Here is a 15,484-nt window from a genome sequence, read left to right on the forward strand (position 1 = left end):
AAAGCTGTTCTGCATTAATAAATTTCTAATTAGTTAAATGGATTATGACCATAGTTCACCAGAAAGATAAATGTTTTTAAGCAGAACTGCACTATAGAACTGTGAGCAAAAGAGGAAAACTTTCAGGAAAAAGATCCTGAGTTTATTAACATTTGTAATTTCATGACACTATAAGTCTACAAAATATTTCTATTGATTTCTTACCTCTGTGATTAGAGTTGTATGGAAGTCACAGTTATTATCCACTACCTAAAAGTGCCTTAGACTATACCTGAATACCTCATGAGCTTGAGATATACATAGACTTTTCAATCACAACTCAGAAGACAAAACAATCTTGGGTAGCTAAATTACTTAAAAGTCACAGACTATTAGAATGCAAAGAAATAGAAAAGATCATCTGATCCAACAATTTCATTTTATAGATGAGGAAATCAAAGTTTAGAGAGGTAAAATGACTAACCAATAGCATGCTGAGTAGGATCCGAACCTATATTTAGTGACTGTCAGTCTAATTCTTTTCATATTATATCATGCTTTTTCTCTTCCTTAAAACCCTGAAATCTCAAACCTTTCGGTCTGCATAATCATATGACAATATGATATATTCAGGGGTAATCAAATACTTCATATGCAAAAGCATTCAACTGTAGGAAACATTTCTGCTAGAAGTTATGTTTTATAAATAGTAACATATTTCAAGGTCTTTCCATTTTCTTCTTGGAATTGGACTGTGAGGGCAGCCACAAAAACATTTATGATGGGACTGTATTACTTTATCCCCAAATATTTCTGATCAACCACATGCCACTTTTAATTAATTCAGAAAGATGTAAATGATATGCAACACATTGCAATATGGTCTAACAAGCAGGAAAAGACATCTTAGAGGAAGAAATTCCATTCTCTTTTCTTTCTGGCTCAGGTTTTGTTTCTAGTTAAAGCCTACTGTTTGTAATAAATGTAACTTTAAAATCACTGTCTGTCTTTGTCTCTGTCTATATGTTGAGAAAATAATAATATATTTCACTTACCATTTTATGATTTATAAAGACCTTTCTATAAATAGTTATCATAACTGATTCTCACAGTATTCTGTGATATAAAACATACAAAAAGTATTAATTTTATTTTACATATGTGAGGAACTGAATCAATCAAGTTTCAGGGAAACTGAAGGAACCTGTGGGATGTCACAAAGATAGCAAATGTCAAAGCCAAAACTGGAGATCAAATCTGATTTTAAAAAATGCTTTTTATTTTTTGTTACACTGGCATTCTTAAAACCCGTTCTTTGTACTAAAATATACACATTGTGGTCATATTAATATAATTTTATATATACATATATAGTGTATATTTATGTATGCATATATAAATAGGTACGTGTGTGTACCTATAGACTCAGAATTATAAGTACATATATATATGTACATATATATGTGTATATATTTTATATATATATATATATATATATATATATATATATATATATATATATATATGATTGACAAAAGTATGTCAAATATTTTAGTCATGTCCAACTCTTTGTGATGCCATTTTGGTTTTCCTTGGCAAAAATATTTGAGTGGTTAGCTTTCCTTCTCCAATTCACTTTAGAGATGAGGAAACTGAGGCACAAAAAGTTAAGGGATATGGCCAAAGTCACACAGCTATTAAGTGTCTGAAGCCAGACTTAATTCAAGTAGAAGAGTCCTCCTGATTCCAGGATTGGTACTCTTCACACTGCCATCTAGAGGACATATATCAAGGTTTAGCATGTTTTATGAACATATATATATATATATATATATATATATATATATATATATATGTGTGTGTGTGTGTGTGTGTGTGTATCTGTTGTATATAACTATCTCAAAATACATAAAAACACATAATACTGAAGTTCAGTATGACTCTGCTATCATAATTCATGTTGTCTTTTCATGTAGGGTAAGAAGTATTATTAAATGGATAGATTCTGGGGAACAAGATGGAACTTTGCCCAAAGAGCAATAAAACTGATCATGTCCTTCTATTCAACAATTCCAATTCTAGGACTATATCTAGAAGAAATCATAAAAAATGCGAAAAGTCCCTCATGTTTCAAAATATTCCTAGCAACTCTTTTTGTAGTGGCGAAGAATTGGAAATGGAAAGGTTGTCCATCAATTGGGGAATGATATTATTATTATTGTTCTATAAGAACCTATGAATGGTGGACTTTAGAGAAGCATGAACTGATGCTGATCAAAGGGAGCAGAACCAAGAGAACATTGTACAGATTAATAACAACATTGTGAGTTGACCAACTATGATGTATACAGCTCCTCTCATCAGTTCAGAGATCTAGGACAACCCTGGAAGACCTGCTCTGGACAATGCCATCCTCATCCACAGGAAAACAAAAAGAAAACAAACAAAAACACCAAAGAATCTGAATGGATACTAAGTTCAATTAAAAAAAAACTCGTGATTTTCCTTCCTATTTCATGGTTTTCTTTCTTTTCCTATAGTCCTAATATCCGATACATAACCTGACTAGTATGTAAAAATGCCAAATACAAAGGTAAATCCTACAACTTTTACTAGACTATTCACTACTGAGAGGAGGGGGGGTAGAAAAATGTGTAACATAAATATGAAAGTGGATGAATGCTGAAAAACTGTTATAAAATGTTATCAGAAAAATAAAATTAAAATATATAAAAGCAAATAGATAAAGTGTCTGGTAATTCAGACATCATGTAGACCAGCAATATAATTGAGGAAATGGAAGTCTTAAAGAACCCAAGGTCATAGGAACTAATTAACTATAGAGTAAGGATTAGAATATGGGTTTCTAGCTTAATAGACTAGCTCTCATTTCATTATCTCACACTTCTTCTCTAAGCTCTATTTTAATTCCTTAGGGATAAATCTTAATGGAAAATATTGATGCCTCAAATATTTGCTTAAGCAATGTTGTTTCCTCTTTCCCTCATGGAAATATGATCATAGAATAGGGACATGGATAACTATGCGTAAGAAAATTTGTGGGAGTCAGCTTGACAAATTAATGCTTTGTAAAGCAAAATGGCTAATAAAATATGCACATAAAAAACACTTAAAACTATCATATCCTGAATCATCATGACAAAAGTGAAAATATTATGATTAAATCTGTTAATTTATGAATCCATTCATCCACCCATCCAATCCATCTCTCTCTCTCTCTCTCTCTCTCTCTCTCTCTCTCTCTCTCTCTCTCTCGCTCAATCGCTCTCTCTCCCTCTGAATCTAAATTTATGATTTTTTTTTAATGAGAGGAACTCCCAGTGACAAAACTCCCTCTATGTATATAGCTTTGTAGTTCTTCAGTGTAGGATCTTTAAGAATTAGTTTGGATATTCTGAGATTAAATGATTTACCGTGCTAGTTTGCATAAGAGACAAATGGAACACAGAATATCCAAGTCATGCCAAGAAAATTCTTTATCATATTGCTTTTCAGTGAGGACATCTACAAGCTCCCAAGAAATGTTATATCATAGCAAGTACAGTATTTGTGATTTGCTGAGTATTTTTTATTTTTAATAATTGTTGAATATTTTAATTGTTTTTATTATTTAAAAATCTGGAAAACAATGCATTGGATTCTAATACTTATAAAAAAGATATTCATTTTTAAGTCATATTACTTTCAGCTGTCAAGTCTTGTTCTTTCTGCCACCATCACGTATCACATGCATCTCTCTCTCTCTCTCTCTCTCTCTCTCTCTCTCTCTCTCTCTCTCATTCTCTCATTCTCTTTCTCTCAGACACACACACACACACACACACACACAAACAGCCCCTTTCTCCCTTCTGCCATTCTCATATTTATATGTTTAAAGATCTTCACAATAAACCCTAACCTATCTTTGCAAACTTAATGTACATTATTGCCCTTCATATATATACTAGAGTCCATCCAAATTGACATTCTTACTATATCTCATATCTGGCATTCCATTTCCTGTTTCTATGCCTTAGTTGTGCCTTATTCTTTGAATGCTCTCTTCTCACCTTAGCTGCCATGTTTCCTTCAGGACTCAGTATGAGATCCACTTATAATATCAAATCTTTTCTCATCCCCTTAAATTTCCAATATCTGTCTTTTTCCCCTCCCCATCATGTTGTATATATTATGCAAAATCTTATATTGATCTGTATATTCACATTGTCTTCGTGATTAAATTGATACCTAGAGGGCATGGACCATTTAACTTTTTTCATTCTACCTTTAATGACAAGCAGTGCCTGAGATACATAATTATAATTACTTAAATCCTGTGTATTGATTTATTGCCAACTTTTCTTAATGAATAGAGGTCTGAACTATTTGCGAATTTCAACACATGATAGAAAGAAAGTAAAGACTTTATCTTACATTAAATTGCTCATTTAAGAAAACTTTATATTCTTTTCTAAAAGACCTATCAACATTCTCCCAAAAAGACTCAGAAGAAAAATGATTAATCTAAGATTTCTAAAACTATCATTGAATATTATTGTAGCACCTCTAAGTTTGTAAACCTAAGATCAATATGAGTAAATCTCAGAGATACTTTCACAAACTAGATTCCATGAAAAGAGGTAGAAAAATAAGAGAGATTTGGCATAGAAAGTATACAACATAAAATGTTTATTTACCTTTTATTTTTCCAAATACATGTTATGAAGGTTTTTCAACATTCACTTAAATGCCTTTGTATATTTTTAAGTTACAAAATTTCCTACTACCCTCCCTTTCTATCCCCCTCCCCTCAGTGGTAAATACTCAAGTCAGTATTATATGTATACATTGGTGTTAAACATGTTTATAGATTAGTCATTTTCAGTATGAGGAATTAGGAATAAGGGCAAGAAATACATAAGATTTTTTTAAAAGTAAATGCAGAGGCGGCTAGGTAGTGCAATGGATAGAGCACTGGCCTTGGAGTCAGGATTACCTGATATCAAATCCGATCTCAGACACTTAATAATTACCTAGCTGTGTGGCCTTGGGCAAGCCACTTAACCCCATTGCTTTGCAAAAAAAAAAACCCTAAAAAAAGTGAATGCAGTATTCATCAGATTATGAAGGATTCTTTTTTTTGTTGCATTTTCTTTTTCTTCCTCTGGATGGGGATAAAAATGTCCATAGCTAGTCTAATGAGGTAGTCCTAGGTCTCTGAACAGCTGAGAGGAGCTGCTTCCATCAAGATAGATCATTTCATAATGCAATTGGTTTTTTTTATTTTTAAATTTTATTTATTTATTTTCATCCATTTGTTACATGCATATTTTCAAATTATAAAACTTCCCTCCACCCTCCCTTCCCACTCTCCTCCCCTCAGCAGGTAACAGTCAGGTTAGCATTTTACATACATATTTTGCTAAACATATTTACAAATTAGTAGTTTTGGACATGAGAAATTAGGATTAAGGGAAAGAGATACATGAGATAATTTTTATAAAGTGTTCATCAGATTTGGAAGGGCTGTTTTTTTTCTGTGTAATTTTTTTTGTTTTGCTTTTTCTGGTTGGAGGTAATATAGTCCATAAACAGTCAAATATAGTTGTCCTCACTCTCAGGACTGTCAAGAGGAGCTGCTTCCATCATGGTTGCTCATCTCATAATGTTGTTGATGTGTACATTGTTCTCTTGGTTCTACTACCTTCATTCAGCATCAGATCACATAAGTCATTCCATGCTTCTTTAGAGTATGACCATCTATGGTTTCTAATAGAACAGTAGTATTGTGGAACATTCATTTGCTATAGCTTGTTTAGCCACTACAAAAAAGAGCTGCTATGAATAATTTGGAACATGTAGGACTTTTCTCATAGTTTCTTCTGGATATAGGCCTAGAATTGGAATTGTTGGGGTCAAATAGTATGAACAGTTTCATTGCTCTTTGGGCATAATTCCATATTGCTCTCCAGAAAGGTTGGATCTGTTCACAACTCCACCAGCAATGCATCATTATCACAATCCTCCCACAATATCTCCAACATTGATCATCTTCTCTTTTTCTCATCTTGGCTAATCTAATGGTGTGAGATGATATATCGTTGTTTTAGTTTGCATTTCTCTAATCAATACCAATTTGGAGCATTTTTTCATATGATTATATATAGCTTTATTTTCTTCTTTTGAAAACTGTTCATATACTTTGATTATTTATCAATTGGGGAATGACTTGTGATCTTATAAATTTGATGCAATTCTCTATATATTCACAGTGTAGATGTTAATGTGTAGAATGTTCTCTTGGTTTTTCTCCCTTTGTTCAGCATCAGATCCTGTAATTAATTCCATGTTTTTCTGGGGTCTTACCATTTATAACTGCTTATAGAACAACAATATTCCATAAGATTCATGTACCATAATTTGTTTAACCATTCCCCTATTGATGGGCACAGCATATACTTTTTTTAGGTTTTTCAAGGCAAATGTAGTTAAGTGGCTTGCCCAAGGCCACACAGCTAGGTAATTATTAAGTGTCTGAGACCAGATTTGAACCCAGGTACTCCTGACTCCAGGGCCATTGCTTTATCCACTGCACCAGCTAGCCTCCTCCCCACCTCTTTTTAGGTTTCACAGCATATACTTTTGGTCACATCTTCACATGATTTGTTAGTATGGGAATTCCAATGGAAGTTTAGGAATGGTACTCTAGAACATGATGATTTCCTGAGTTGTAGACACTGTCACCACGATCAGTAGATGAGAAGTCTAAGTAGTTGTTTCTATAAAGACTGTCATCTTTTAAAGTCAATGGATAAAAATCCTTGAATTAAAATATTTGGTATATGTATGCTTATGCATAGTCATGTGTATACATATATAAATGGAAGTTATTTCATTTGGTAACATTAAAAAATAAATCCAGGGGCAGCTAGGTGGAGCAGTGGATAAGGCACCGGCCCTGGAGTCAGGAGTACCTGGGTTCAAATCTGGTCTCAGACACTTAATAATTACCTAGCTGTGTGGCCTTGGGCAAGCCACTTAACCCCATTTGCCTTGCAAAAACCTAAAAAATAAAAATAAAAAAATAAATCCAAGAATTCTATTTATTGTCTTATATTAAAATTACAACTCCATACTAAAGATTTCCAACTTCTTTTTTTAACATAAGCAATCCATAAACTTTACAAATGAGGAAAATGAAAGTCATATAGGTTAAGTGATTTTCTCATGGTCATACAGCTAGTCACTAGCTGAGTCAGAGTCATCCAATCCATCTTCTGCCTCTAAGTGCAATACTTTAGCCACTGCAAAATTATGAATTATTCATTTCCCAGATTAGTCTGGAGAGACTTATAATTAAATTGTCTCTGACACTTCTATGTACTTGACTTCCAGCCTCCATTTTTCCATCTCTGAGAGATGGTATTAACAACATCAGGAGGTTGTGATGATGAAATCTTTTTTTTTTTTTGGTTTTTGCAAGGCAATTGGGTTAAGTGGCTTGCCCAAGGCCACACATCTAGGTTGTTATTAAGTGTCTGAGACCAGATTTGAACTCAGGTACTCTGACTCCAGGGCCGGTGCTCTATCCACTGCACCACCTAGCTGCTCCTTCATGATGAAATCTTAAAGTATTTTGAAAATATTAACTTCTACATTGTTGGTGTTCAAATAATTTCCATAACTGCATGACTCCATTTCGACTTTTCTTGGCAAAGACACTGGGGGGTTGTTTGCCATTTTCTTTATAACTCATTTTATAAATGAGAACATGGAGGAAAACAAGGTTAAGGGACTTGTCCAGGGTAGCATATTTGGTATGTATCTGCGGCTAGATTTGAATTCAGAAATATGAATCCTCTTGAGAGCTTGCCTGGTACTCTTTCCACTGTGCCACTGTTTAGAAGATTGTCATTTTATGAGATGAATTTTTAAAAACAAAATCAACATATTCATGATCATAAAGCATGGATTCCTTTATGATTGAGCAGAAGAACACAAATACATTAGAAAGAATTAACAAATGTTATAAATAATGTCTTATTTTAAAAATCCATTGTTAGGGTTTGATCCCCTGTGAACAGCATTCCTTTCTCATGTCAGAAGCATCCATTGTTTTTAGATTTTACATCTGCATATAGCCATGCTTGATATTGTTTTCAATGTTTTATGCAGTGTTGTCCTAATTATTCTATACCTAAAGGGAATGAAAATAACCCAATTCCCTAATTAAAGGTCCCTCTATTCTAACAAGAGACTCTCTGTTCCCTACTCTTCATTTGTTTTGGCTAATGGGAACAAAAGGAAGAATACCTCCAATTTTTATAGACTCGGACTTCCATAGACTTCAAAGCACTGGGGTATCATGAAAACAAAGGAATAACAAGAATGTTGAAAAAAAGGGAAAGGTATTGCTTTGTGCCAGTATCACATAACTTAATATGTACATACACTTTATGGTAACAGTCTCATGTCTTTTTCATGTGTTGTGTTAAAGATGAATACAAAACATTCTCTGACTAAAAGTGGGTTTGCTTTGTAAGTAATCTTTGACATTACATTTGTATTCTTCTGTATAGGTTCAGTGAGCTTTAATGATGGCTATTAGAATATGCTAACAGACGAAGTCTTCTATTTATCCAGTGATAAATTCATAATTTGTGTAAATAAAGGATGTATAGACACGATATAGAAGAATTGTTATTGGATAATCTAGATTCAAATATTAACTCTGCTATTCATTGACTGTCTGAATTTCAGTGGTATGTTGATTCTGCCTGAGTTTCAGTTCCTCACTTGTAAAGTGAGGATGATTTTACTAGGAAATTTTTAAGATCTCTTCCAATTTAAAGCTTAAGATCTTATAATTAACCAAATTCATAATAGGTATATAACATTATAAGGATTAAAGTTTTTTAGAAAGTCAATTTATTCTAAGATATATATAATAGAGACTCTTAGGTCTATGTTATACCATCCAAGTAAAATTATATTAAATATAATGGACTAAAACTTTTACTTTTTCCAGATATAGAACATTGAATAAGGAAGAGTTAAATCATCAAGAAGAATTATTGAACTTCATTTTTCCACTTCTGTGTTAGAACATTCTGACAAAGACAAATGTCTATAAGACTACGAAAGTGGAGCCTAATCTCTGACAGATTCTATCCTAATGCAAAGGCTTCAAAGGATGGCCATGATGAAAATGGGAGTAATACTTATCCCTGTTTATGTACCTCACAGGGTTGTTATGGGGATTAATTAGATATAATTTCTGTAAAACATTTGAGCTCCTTCAACAACAGCTCTGTAAAAATCTTGTAAGCAAAACGATCTAGTAAAGTTGGTTTATTTGTTAAATAAAAGAAAGAATAACCCTGAAAACAGACTATGTCTCATTTTTAAAATCTAGACTTGGTAAGTAAAGAAAGACTCATTAACTGTACTGTCACATGGTGATGGAATATTTGGATATGGTAATCCCTGAAACAAGCAAAAATGGCACTTGGCATTGTGTGGTCATTCTGTTTCTACAATAAAAATAATAATGCAATGGGAATAGGATTGGAGAGTATTGAAAATTAAATTATTGTAGGGTATATTCACTAACTTATTATTTTATAAATGTGAGACCTTGTTCAGTCATCAAAAGGTGAACATACTGTAAAAGGTACTTAATCTTATCAATTTTTATTCTTCCTATAACTAGAAAAGCAGAGTAGGAAGTTGTTACTAAATAAAAGGAGAATTAAAATTGCTCCTGGAAGAGACAAATACATCACTAGTCAGAGTTGGTTTCTTCAAACACCAAAGGCATCAAAAAACACAATTTCATACAACACATGTTAATCTTAAATTATAGTTCTCTTGACAAGTATTTGCAAAAAGACCATGATAAAGATGATTGAAGTCAAATAATGCAACATTATCTGTTGTAAAGGATAAAAATGTATAGAAAAATAAGAAAAGAATCTCTAAATCAAACTAACATTTTTCTGCTAAGTTGTTTAGATACACAGTAATACTTTTCCTCATGAAGAACACTGAGAGCCTTTTGACATGCTCAGCATTGAATAATGTCTCAAAAAATGAAATTCTAATGGACAGAAAATATGTAGTTACTAGTTTTGGATGTTGAATCAATTCTTTAATTATGGGTACTTTTTAAAGTTACACATGATCAGTACAACATTAGAAAAACAATTAAAAATTTCAAAAAATTTGGCCATTCAATTGAGATAATTACTAGTCACTATTAAAAGTTGTTCAAGCAACAAAAAGGAAGATGAATGAGAATGAACAGTGACATAATTCATCATCAATTGATGTTTATTTTACTAATGTAACCTTAGATAACAATGAGGCCACCAAAAGAATCTAAAAATCACCTTATACAGCTAACTCTTGATCATGTTGTCAAATGGCAAGATAATGGTTTCTGTGTCATTTCCAGTTAAGATTCTTTTTTTTTTTTAGATTTTTCAAGGCAATGGGGTTAAGTGGCTTGCCCAAGGCCACACAGCTAGGTAATTATTAAGTGTCTGAGGTTGGATTTGAACCCAGGTACTCCTGACTCCAAGGCCAGTGCTCTATCCACTGTGCCACCTAGCCACCCCTCCCCCAGTTAAGATTCTTGTTTTCATTGTAATATCTTATAAATACACACACACACACACATATATATATATATATGTATATATATATGTGTGTATATATACAGAGAGGCATTTGACCAGTGGCATTATTTTAATAACATAAAAATAATGAAGGGCATAATAAATTTTCAGAAAACCTAATAAATAATGCAGTTAAGCTATAATATCTTGAGAGTTTTATGGATAAACCTAGAAGAATAAAAAAATAGATGCAAAATGAGTAAAGTTATGTAATGATTTCTAAAATGAACTCTGTTCTCTATCAATGACAAAAGAAGCACCATGTTTTCATGAGGATAGAAAAAAAGTCACTAAAGAAAATACAAACTCCTCTTTCTGTCATTTACAATCCTTGTAATATTATTATAGGGTAATTGTATATTTCTCTTTTATACTAACTATATTATAATCAAATTGGTTTCCTTGTGGTTCCTAATGCATAACATTCCCTCTCCTATCATACTGCTTTTGTATGGACATCTTCTCACCTTCATAACTAAAATTCACTTCATTCTCACTTTTTCCTTATGCATTCCCTAGAATCCTTTGAAGTTCAGATCAGGCATCAGCTCTTAGAAAAGGCTAATATTTATGTTTCTTATTATTATTATTTTGCTCCTCTGTTATTTTGACTTTACTAGAATATAATTTTTTATTTTTCTGCCTAAAGAAAATATAAATGCTTTGAGGTTAGAGATCATTTTTCATCTTGTATTCAAAATATCTCAGATGATTCCTAAAAATAATAGGTACTTCATAAATGCTTATTTAATGAATGAAAATAAAAACAGGAAGAATAATTGGAAAACAAATATAACAGATGAGATCCATATGGAAGATAATATGATTTTCATAGTGTTGACAGGTTCATTCTCAAGATGCCTGAAAGAGGTTATGTGGAGGGAAAAATGACAGTATAGATTTATTCCCTATTGCACAACAAAGCTAGGCAAAAGACAAGATGTCTATAATGCTCAATCTAAATGATTACTTTCCTTTTTTATTGATATTTTACTTTTCCAAACACATTCATCCATATGTATATGAATATTTTAAGTTAGAAATTTTCCTTCCACCCTCCCTTACTACTCCTCTCTCCTCAGTGGCAAATAAGTTAATATTCTACATTCTCATTTGTGTAAACATGTTTACAGATTAGTTATTTTAGTATGAGGAATTATGATTAAGGGAAAGAAATAAATGAAATATTTTTAAAAAATCAATGTAGTGTTCATTGGATTCTGAAGGGTTTTTTAGTTGTTTTGTTTTGTTTTGTTGTTCTTCCTCTGGATAGGGATAACATCATCCATAGTCAGTCTAAAACCATTGTCCTACCTCTCTGAACTGCTGAGAGGCATTGCATCCATTGAGGTTCATCATCTCACAATGTTGCTGTTAATTTGTACATTGTTCCCTTGGTTTTGCTCCCTTCACTCAGCATCAGATCCTGTAATTTATTCCATGTTGCTCTAGAGCCCAAACATCTATGGTTTCTTAAAGAATTCTTACTGTATTCCATAACATTTATATACCATAACTTGTTCCACCATTCCCCAATTGATGAGCGTCCCCTCAATTTCCAATTCTTTGGCACTATAAAAAAAGTTGCTATGAATATTTTGGAACATGTGAGACTTTGCCCATTTTTTTATTTCTTCTGGATATGAGTCTAGAATTGGAATTGCTGGCTCAAAGGGTATGAACAGTTTTATAGCTCTTTGGACATAGTTCCATACTGTTCTCCATAATTGTTGGATCAGTTCACAACTCCATCAGCAATTCATTAATGTCCTAGTCCTCCCAAAACATTTCCATCAATGATCACTTTCCCTTTTTTCATCTTAGTCAATCTATTGGTGTGAGGTGATATCTCATAGTTGTTTTAATTTTTATTTTTCTAATCAATAATCATTTGGAGCATTTTTCGTATGATTATACATAGCTTTAATTTCTTCATTTGAAAAGTATCTATTCATATCCTTTGACTATCAGTTGGGAAATGACGTGTAACTTTATAATTTGATAAAATTCTCTATATATTTTTAGAAATAATCTCTTTATCAGAACTCCTAGTTGTGAAGCGTATTTCCCAGATTTCTGCTTTCTTTCTAATTTTGACAGCATTTATTTTATAAGTGCAAAACCTTTTTAATTTAATATACTCTACCTGGGTTTAAATCCGGTCTCAGACACTTAATAATTACCTAGCTGTGTGGCCTTGGGCAAGCCAATTAACCCCATTTGCCTTGCAAATACCTTAATTTAATATACTCAAAATAATTTTGCCATTTTTAATGCATTTGATTGCATTCTTATCTCAAAGTATTTATAAGAATTCTTGACATCTATATAGAGTATATCTGAGGGCTATAACGAAAAGGAAACAAGATAGCTTTCTTTTATTTTTGCACTTACAGCTATTTTATTTTCTCATGTTTTACAAGGCTCTCAAAATTACACAATAACTTTTAAAAATGCTTTCACATTTGTATTAAAAAGTTTATTCAAATAAATTCCAAATCAGACATTTATAAATTAGACTACTACATCTTGTAGTATTTCATACTCCAAACATAATGCAGTTTTAACTCAACTTCATTTTTGCAACACCTTCAATGATAGGTGTCATTAAAATGTATACTTTCATGTGTATGTACACACACGCACACTTCCTTTTTTCACTTATACAATGATCACATACACACAAGTTATAATAATGGAAAATGGGTATGAAAATTGATATAAAGGAAGAAAGATAATGGTAAAAAAAAATCCCACTAAAAATCACTTTTAAAATGCATGATTAACTTTTTATAAGAAATTTCAGGGGCGGCTAGGTGGCACAGCAGATAGAGCGCCAGCCCTGGAGTCAGGAGTACCTGGGTTCAAATCCAACCTCAGACACATAATAACTGCCCAGCTGTGTGGCCTTGGGCAAGCCACTTAACCCCATTGCCTAGCAAAAAAAAAAAAAAAAGAAAAGAAATTTCACAATGAAACTGAAATATTGAAATTAGACATTAAAGTGGTAAAGAATAAATGATCAAATTAAAATAAATTTAGAATACACAGTATTATATAAGTGAAATAATCCTTTTGCATCCTCAGGTTGTGCTACATTTTTCCTGGTTAACCATAATATGGGGTCTGATTAGAATTTATAATCAATAATATATACATCGTGTGTGATGAAATGGAATTCGTTTCATATCTTCTCTGTGAGCACGGGCATAGTCCCATAAGTAATAATCGAGAAGAATTGAATTTTTTTCCACATCAAGTTTTATTCCCTTTTTCTCAATGAGTTCTAGAAGTCGATCTCGAATCAGCTCAACACACCAAAGAGAACAACCTCTGATCTCCACCTCTTGTTTATCTCCAGATGAAAATATTTCCCCTTTAAGAAGTTTCTTCTGTAGTTCTTCAGAGTATCTTATTGCTCCCAAATGAGCAAGAACCTGAGGTAGTCTATAATCAGCAAACATGGTGATACTGGAAATGTCACTGAAACAGCCATCTCCTTTTCCTTCTAATACACACCAAGTATCTGCCACAAGTAGCTGAGCCCGTTTGTAAAATGAAATCCTTTTACCCCGATACACAGCCACATCTCTATAAGAAGGGAAACTTTCAACTACCAGGGACAAGAGTTTTTGTGCATTTCTGTCACTCTTGCGAATACAGTTAAGAAAAGACCCTCCAAACTTCTCAAGTAAAATTTTTCCTGTTTCATTAAGAATCTGATGCCTCTCTTCTATCAAAGACATTGGCACATCTGTGTCAGAGCGAAAAGTATGTTGAAGCTGATCAAGAGTAACTGTGGCATAGAATGAAGCCCTAGTGAGGGGTATTCCTTGGTCCAGGGCCCGGTTGACGGCGGCGCAGAGCGCCCAGTAGCCGCCGTACATCTTGCCCGCGTACTCCACCCAGCACTTGCGGTCCTCCTCGTCGGCCCAGAAGGAGAAGTTGAGCGTGTCCACCACGAACACCCAGTTGTCGGCGTCCTCGTCGGACGCCTGGAGGTTCAGCTCGTGCAGGGACTTCCAGCCCTCCAGGCCGGACTCCTGGCCCGGCACCTTCCCCAGCAGCCTTTCGGCCACCCGCTCCACTCCGGCATTTTCCACAAATACGTCTCGGCTGCGTTGGGCCACGAATTCCGCAGATTCCCGGGGCGGCAAGGGGGCTTCCATGGCACCCGCCGCCGCTGCCACCGCTCAAGTAACAAGATAGTTTTCATCAGTGATGTTCTATTCTTTACAATAACAAAATTGACTAATCAAACCACTTAGAGAATATAATTTCTATTCATGTTTATTGTTTTTTGAATAAAGATATATGTTTATACAAATGTATGTTTACACACAAATAATTTCAGCAACTGAAAATATTTATAAAGATTCTCGGGTGTATGTTAGAAATACATAAAGTTACATTAGAAAATGTTAAGACAGATGGCATTGTTCAACAGTCCTCAAAATACTCATATAAGGGCATATAAAGGGGAACCATTTTCTTATAATATGTATACCACTGTTACAGCGAATGGGCAAGTCAAAAGAAGGAATAGGAGAACTAGAGCTACTGAGATTTGTTAGATGATCTTGTTTGTAGATAACATTTTATTGATTGTATCAAATTCAAGAATGCTAGATGGCTAGATAAATATTCATCATTTAAATAAGTCATATCTAATGATCATTAGATATGGAATGATAAAAGATATGGAATGATAATGAATCATAGAAGGGGATAGATGATTTTTTCTTTGGGAACATGAACAGTGCTTTTAATGACTTGAAACTTTCTCTCTCTCTCTCTCTCTCTCTCTCTCTCTCTTTCTTTCTTTT

At 33.3% G+C, this 15,484-nt stretch overlaps 1 pseudogene; it reads right to left on the reverse strand.

Moving 5' to 3' along the window:
* Positions 1-13,753: 13,753 nt before the first annotated feature.
* On the reverse strand, positions 13,754-14,827 carry LOC141494882 (queuosine 5'-phosphate N-glycosylase/hydrolase pseudogene; annotated as a pseudogene).
* Between the last annotated feature and the right edge of the window lie 657 nt (positions 14,828-15,484).

Source organism: Macrotis lagotis, chromosome 8, assembly GCF_037893015.1.
Source record: "Macrotis lagotis isolate mMagLag1 chromosome 8, bilby.v1.9.chrom.fasta, whole genome shotgun sequence".
Classification (NCBI taxonomy): domain Eukaryota; kingdom Metazoa; phylum Chordata; class Mammalia; order Peramelemorphia; family Peramelidae; genus Macrotis; species Macrotis lagotis.